The sequence below is a fragment of the Rhinopithecus bieti genome, unplaced genomic scaffold, assembly GCF_001698545.2.
Source record: "Rhinopithecus bieti isolate Rb0 unplaced genomic scaffold, ASM169854v2 scaffold_12049, whole genome shotgun sequence".
Lineage (NCBI taxonomy): Eukaryota > Metazoa > Chordata > Mammalia > Primates > Cercopithecidae > Rhinopithecus > Rhinopithecus bieti.
In genome coordinates, this window is record NW_016807278.1 from 2,363,552 (window position 1) to 2,370,930 (window position 7,379).

General features: G+C 42.6%; 1 pseudogene across 1 annotated transcript; it reads right to left on the reverse strand.

Annotated features, from left to right (window-relative positions):
- Positions 1-112: 112 nt before the first annotated feature.
- LOC108535120 (60S ribosomal protein L26-like) lies at positions 113-1,126 on the reverse strand (annotated as a pseudogene). Its single transcript, XR_001887134.1, has one exon. The product of XR_001887134.1 is annotated as a 60S ribosomal protein L26-like (transcript).
- Between the last annotated feature and the right edge of the window lie 6,253 nt (positions 1,127-7,379).

The following is a 7,379-nucleotide window of genomic DNA, read 5'->3' on the forward strand; positions in this document are numbered from 1 at the left end:
AANCTCCGCCTCCCGGGTTTACGCCATTCTCCTGCCTCAGCCTCCCGAGTAGCTGGGACTACAGGCGCCCGCCACCTCGCCCGGCTAGTTTCTGAATTTTGATACCAATATCATTGCACATACTCTTTTGTTAATGTAATTCTCTTCCCTTTTTGTTGGAGATGACCACTTCCACTCAATGCACTCCTTAAAAGAAATTGAGTTCTGTTGGGTTAGGAGTAGTAAACTATGCAAATAATCCTTAGGAAGATTGTCTGGATTGTTGATGTTGTCACAATCCCACCACCTAAGGATAGGCTTTTTATTGGCTATTGTAAAAGGAAGGGAGGACCAGGAAGGCTCTGTATCACTTCTGATTAGAGAAAGCTCTTAGCCTAAACCAAATTTTGTCCTATTTTTTTACTTGAAATGTACTCAGCAGCATTTCCCACATTATTACCTTTTCCCATATTATTCCATATATTATTGGCCATATTCCATATGTTTAAGTAAACTTTTTTTTTGTTTCAAGTTTTAATCAAAGCTTTTACATAAGATTACTTTATTCCTGCATCTTCTCAATTGTTTCTTCCTTGTATTTGTCCTTTTCCTTTCCTACTTGGCGAGATTTGGCTTTCTGTTCAAGGATCTTTTTGCGGTCTTTGTCCAGTTTTAGCCTAGTGATAACCGCCTTGCTGGGGTGAATGCCTACGTGGACAGTTGTGCCATTAGCCTTTTCCCGCTGCACCCGTTCAATGTAGATAACATATTTCTTCCTGTAAACCTGCACTACTTTGCCAATTTGCTGACCTTTATAGTGTCCTCGTACAACCTGAACATCATCCTTTTGGATGGGCATGGATCACACATTGTACTTGTCTCAGCTGTTTGGAAAGAGGGTAAGACATAATCTTCCTGTGAATGTGGGAAGGTGCATTGAAATGCCTTTTGCGATTCTTGCTTTGGTCAGAAGTCACAAAGGGATTAAACTTCATTTTGGCCTCTGCTGCTTCGGTGATGGCCACAAAAGGCTTAAATAAACATTTTAAATGACTGCTTAATGTTCTGTCAACTGAAGATATCATGGTTTAACATAGTATCCACCTTTTTCTTTGATGTAATGTTTTGCCTTTAGAAATAAAGCTGCCGGCCGGGCGCGGTGGCTCAAGCCTGTAATCCCAGCACTTTGGGAGGCTGAGACGGGCGGATCACGAGGTCAGGAGATCGAGACCATCCTGGCTAATATGGTGAAACCCTGTCTCTACTTAAAATACAAAAAAAAACTAGCCGGGCGACGAGGCGGGTGCCTGTAGTCCCAGCTACTCGGGAGGCTGAGGCAGGAGAATGGCGTAAAAAACCCGGGAGGCGGAGCTTGCAGTGAGCTGAGATCCGGCCACTGCACTCCAGCCTGGGTGGCAGAGCAAGACTCCGTCTCAAAAAAAAAAAAAAGAAATAAAGCTGCCATTACTATATTTATGCAGAAATTGTATACATTATTTCATTCAAAACACAGAATCTCTGATACCAAACTGGCAACTTTTTTTTTTTTTTTGAGATGGAGTCTCGCTCTGTTGCCCAGGCTGGAGAGCAGTGACGTGATCTTGACTCATTGCAACCTCTGCCTCCCAGGTTCAAGCGATTCTCCTGCTTCAGCCTCCCAAGTAGCTGCGATTACAGGCATCTGCCACCACGCCTGACTAATTTTTTGCATTGTTAGTAGAGACAGGGTTTCTCCATGTTGGCCAGGCTGGTCTTGAACACCTGACCTCAGGTGATCTGCCCGCCTCGGCCTCCCAAAGTGCTGGGATTACAGGCGTAAGCCACCATGCCTGGCCCAAACTGGCAATGTTTTAAAGGAGTACGCAAACCCAAATTACTAACCTTGTGATCATTTCTCTCACAGCATCCCTAAGACTTACACAGGAAATTCCAATGTCTGTTTCATTCCTGGGGTGGGTGAATCTCCCATCTGTAATATGAAACAGCAGGAAGTTCCTGCTTCTTATTTCAGGTAGGATGCATATTCTTTATTCTGGTTGCTTTGCTGTAATGGGAGAAAAAATGATAATCATGGCAATGAACAGAGGAGGACTGTGAAGCGTAAACTTAAACCCTGATTGTACTACTATGTGTGAAAGCCTGGGACTGGTAAAATGGCTGCTTTGTGCCCTTTCCCATCTCTATAGGGAATCCATACAAACCTCTGGACAATCTGTTACTTAAAGCTGAAAATTCTAGACCTTAAAAAGATAGAGAAAATATCAGCTTTGCTCAGAGAGAATCGATTGTTTACTATTTTACATCTGAAAATAAATATCTATGGGCAGTTCTATCTATAATCCTATGTGGTACTTTTAGATATAATAGTAAGAGCAAGTCTCCACCATTTAAAGAGAACCGCAGGTGTTTGACATTTTGCTAGGAACCTTGTGAACACTGTCCTGAAACAACCCTACAAGGTAAGTGTTATTCCTACTCTACAAATGAGAAATAGGCTTAGAGAAGTTACAGCACTTACAAATAGGTCCAAGATCTGTGCTGAGCTCCGTCTGACTCTAAAGCAAGCGTGTTCAACCCCCAGCCCACGGACCGCATGCAGCCTAGTATGGCTTTGAATGAGGCCCAACATAAATTTGTAAACTTTCTTTTTTTTTTTTTGAGACAGAGTTTTGCTCTTGTTGCCTAGGCTGGAGTGCAGTGGCGCAATCTTGGCTCACTGCAACCTCCGCCTCCCGGGTTCAAACGATTCTCCTACCTCAGCCTCCCAGGTAGCTGGGATTACAGGACACGCCACCACGCCCGGCTAATTTCATATTTTTAGTAGAGATGGGTTTCTCCATGTTGGTCAGGCTGGTCTCGAACTCCCGACCTCAGGTGATCTGCCTGCCTTGGCCTCCCAAAGTGCTGGGATTACAGGCGTGGGCCACCGCGCCGGGCCTGTAAACTTTCTTAAAACATCATGTGGCCTGGCTTCATGTTTCTTAAAACATCATGTGGCCTGGCTCCAGCCTGGGCAACAAGAGCAAAACTCTGTCTCAAAACAAAAAACAAAACAAAAAAAACCCGTCACGTACTCAGAAGCATTTTCAACATTATTACATGTTTCTCTATTACATTTTTCCTTTTTTTTAAGCTTATCAGCTATCGTTAGTGTATTTTATGTGTGGCCCAAGATAATTCTTCTTCTTCCAGTGTAGCCTAGGGAAGCCAAAAGATTGGACACCCCAACTCTAAGCCTAAAAGCCTAATAGCTCACCTTTTCACAACTATAATTTTGAGTCACTTTATGGTAAGTAATACTCTAATTGATATTAGTCTGCAATTCAATAGCTCTACATTCATTCACATATATTTATGAAACACATATCGTGTACAAAGGATTTATAATATGCTTGTGGGGGATATAGAATAATAGACATTGGTCCTGCCTTAAAGTCCAGTTGGGGAGATGAGATACAGATGAAATGTCAATTAACAACACAAGATTGAAATGGTAATGCCTGCCAACACTCCAAGGGGAGCTAATTAAGTACCAAGGTCTGGAGGAGAGATAGATCTCTGTGAGGGATCAAGATGACTCCCCGAAAGAGGTATTTTCACACATTCATCCACATCATGAATGTTAAAAGGATAAAATATTCTTTAGGATGATTCTCATTCTTTTAAGTAAGGAAGAACTAAATATCATCTTGAAAATAGAACATTCAACATTTGGATCTCTTTAATTATATATCTGCATGCTCTAGAGTTGTACGGCATATTAAAATGGAATTATTTTTCTTCTCTTTATTCTCTGAGACTGTAGGGTAGTCTTTCTAAAAGTATGGTTCATGGACTACCAGCAACATAATCACCTTGAAATTTAGTTATATATGCAGCTTCCCAGGCCCCATTCCAACCTGATAGAAACCGAATTTCTGGGGGTGGAGCCTGAAACTCTGCTTTTTAGACATGTTTCCTAAGTGATATATGTACATTGAAGTTTGAGAACCACTGATGTAGGGGAAGACTTGGTTGATTACATTTGTTGATTTATTAATTAGTTGAGCACTTACTATATGCATAACACACCTTCCCATTTAGTCCATAAAACAAACTTTGTGGCCAGGCGCAGTGGCTCACACCTGTAATCCCAGCACTTTGGGAGGCCAAGGCAGGTGGATCACGAGGTCAGGATATCGAGACCATCCTGGCCAACATGGTGAAACCCCATCTCTACTAAAAATACAAAAATTAGTCAGGCATGATGGTATGTACCTGTAATCCCAGCTACTCAGGAGGCTGAGGCAAGAGAATCACTTGAGCCCGGGAGGCAGAGGTTGCAGTGAGCCAAGATCGTGCCACTGCACTCCAGCCTGGTGACAGAGCGAGACTCCGTCTCAAAAACAAAACAAAACAAAAAACTTTGTAGGTTAAGTATCATTTTACAGTAACGAAACTGAGGCTCAAAGAAGATATAAAACTTGCCTTAGGTAACCTGGCTAAAAAGAGATGGCCAGACCACTTCTGCTTCCTTTCAATGTCCATACTTTTTCTGTAATACCTACTGTACTGTTAGCCTAGACTATGTATAGTCTAATTATAGACTAATAATAACAACTATCATTTGAGTTCCTAATAATATGCCATCTAATTTAGATCTAAACCTTTCAATAGCCTCAAATGGTATTCTTGCCATGTAAGATAACTAAGATAGAGACATATTAATATATAATCTCAATATCACCTTCCACCAGTTGGAATAGAGCTTTCTTATTTTAGTGTGACTTTTCCTTACTTTCACTTCTTCCTGACAGTCCCTGAAACCTTTTCAGCTCTTTCAGGACTTCCTTTTGTTGGTGTCCTGGAAGGACCCACTGAGGCGGGAGAATTACCTGAACCCAGGAGGTGGAGGTTGCAGTGAGCCGAGATCATGCTATTTGTACTCCAGCCTGGGCAACAGAGTGAAACTCCATCTCAGTAATAATAATAACAATAATAATAATAATAATTAATAAACCTGAAACTACCTAAATGTCCCAACCCTTTTGCACTGAGATTGGAATGGTAAACCATGAGCCATTCTAACTGAAGTCTAGGCTTCAGTTCTAACAGGCACCACACTTTTTTCCAACATGGGAATGGTGAGTTGCTCTGAATTAAGAGGAAAATGTCAGTTGTTTGGAAAGCCTTCTGCTGATCTTGTGACTTCAATAAGAAAAAGACAACTTAATCAGTGAAGTCTCTCGTGAGAAGGGGAATCACACCATCCATGTGAGATATTATTCTGGACTATGCATCCTTATGTCATTTTCAGGCAGCCTCATATTGCTCTGGGGGCATACCCAAGCAGACATAGGGACAAAGGGCTGTTTTCATTAATGAGACCACCAGGCTTGTCTTATATCTGTCACAGGGTGCTGGCGAAAGAAGACAGTACTCTCACGCCAGGCTAGAGTGCGGTGGCGTGATCTCGGCTCACTGCAACCTCCAACTCCCTGGTTCAAAGGATTCTCCTGCTTCCGCCTCCTGAGGAGCTGGGATTATAGGCATGCACCACCAAGCCCGGCTAATTTTTGTATTTTTAGTAGAGATGGGGTTTCACTATGTTGTCCAGGATAGTCTTGATCTCCTGACCTCGTGATCTGCCCACCTCGGCCTCCCAAAGTGTTGGGATTACAGGCGTGAGCCACCGCACCCAGCCGATAGTACACTTTTTCAACAGGCAATGACACAGTGCAGTTCTATCAGAGGGCAGTTTAGTATCATAGAGCTACAACCATGTAGATGTTTATACTCTTTCACTCAGTGATACCCTCCTGGGAATTTATCTCCAGGAAATAATTCAAAAGAAGAAAACAAGCTACATGAACAACAACAAAAATGTTTATTGCAGCATTGTTTATAATAATGAAAAACCTGGCCGAGTGCGGTGGCTCACACCTGTAATCCTAACACTTTGGAAGGCCGGGGCAGGCAGATCACCTGAGGTCAGGAATTCAAGACCAGCCTGGCCAACATGGTGAAACCCCGTCTCTATAAAAATACAAAAATTAGCCAGGCATGGTGGTGGGCACCTGTAGTGCCAGCTATTCAGGAGGGTGAGGCACAAGAACTGCTGGAACCCAGGAGGTGGAGGTTGCAGTGAGCTGAGACCTCACCATTTGCACTCCAGCCTGGGTGACATAGTGAGACTCCATCTTAAAAAAAATAATAATGAAAAACCTGAAACTACCTAAGTGTCCCAAGAATAGGGAATGGATGAGGAACAAGACACAACAATATAATGGAATGGAACATTGTGCTGCTATTAAAAGGGATAGAAACATTAAAAACCTTCTTTAAGTAATATAAAATGAAAGCATTAGAATGCAAAATTGTGTAGAGCTAGAAGAATTAGGGCTTTGGAGTCCAACAAATCTGTATTATTAGCTATACGGACTTAGAAAAATCACTTAGCCTTAGTCTGAGTTTCCTCATCTGTAAAATAAGGATAAAACTATGCGGGGTTGTTGTAAGAATTAAATACGATATGAACTGTATTGATAAATTTTGGGTAAGTTATGGATAAATATGGGAGGGAGTGCTCAGAAATAATCCTAAATTTTATGCTAGAATGTGAGACTGTTAAAATCTTATGTAAAATGGATTTATTTTTATGATGTTTTAAATACTATTTTTTACTCTATTCCTGCACATCCTTAAAATTTGTCATATTCCCTCTGCAAGAAATGTGTATATGTAAACTGGAAACTTGCCTAAATGGATCCCTAAGCCCTATTTTGAGAAAGTGCCTAGACTGGTGCTTCTGAAATCAGCTCTAGGAAAAACGGTAGGACCCTGTCAACACAGAGATATGTGATGGTGGCTCAACCAGGTGCCAGGAACTTTCTTCCAAGCACTTGGAGGCTCACATGAAGCTCGATAGGTGGAGGTCCCGCTTTCCTCTGAAATTTGGGAATAGAGAATGTTCTCTTGACCAGAATGCCTTCCACCTTTGCTTCAAATCCTAACCCTCACTTCCATCAAACCACCTCCCTGGAGAGGTGGCTGGATTTATGAGAAAGGGGGCAGGCAGGGGAATGAAAGGAAATATTTTCTTTCAGATAATATTGATTGAGGGCCGGGCGCGGTGGCTCACGCCTGTAATCCCAGCACTTTGGGAGGCTGAGGCGGGCGGATCACGAGGTCAGGAGTTCGAGACCAGTCTGGCCAACATAGTGAAACCCTGTCTCTACTAAAAATACACAAAAAATTAGCCGGGTGTGGTGGTGTGCGCCTGTAATCCTAGCTACTCAGGAGGCCGAGGCAGGAGAATTGCATGAACCTGGGAGGCGGAGGTTGCAGTGAGCCAAGATCGTGCCACTGCACTCCAGCCTGGGTGACAGAATGAGACTCCGTCTCTCTCTCTCTCTCTCTCT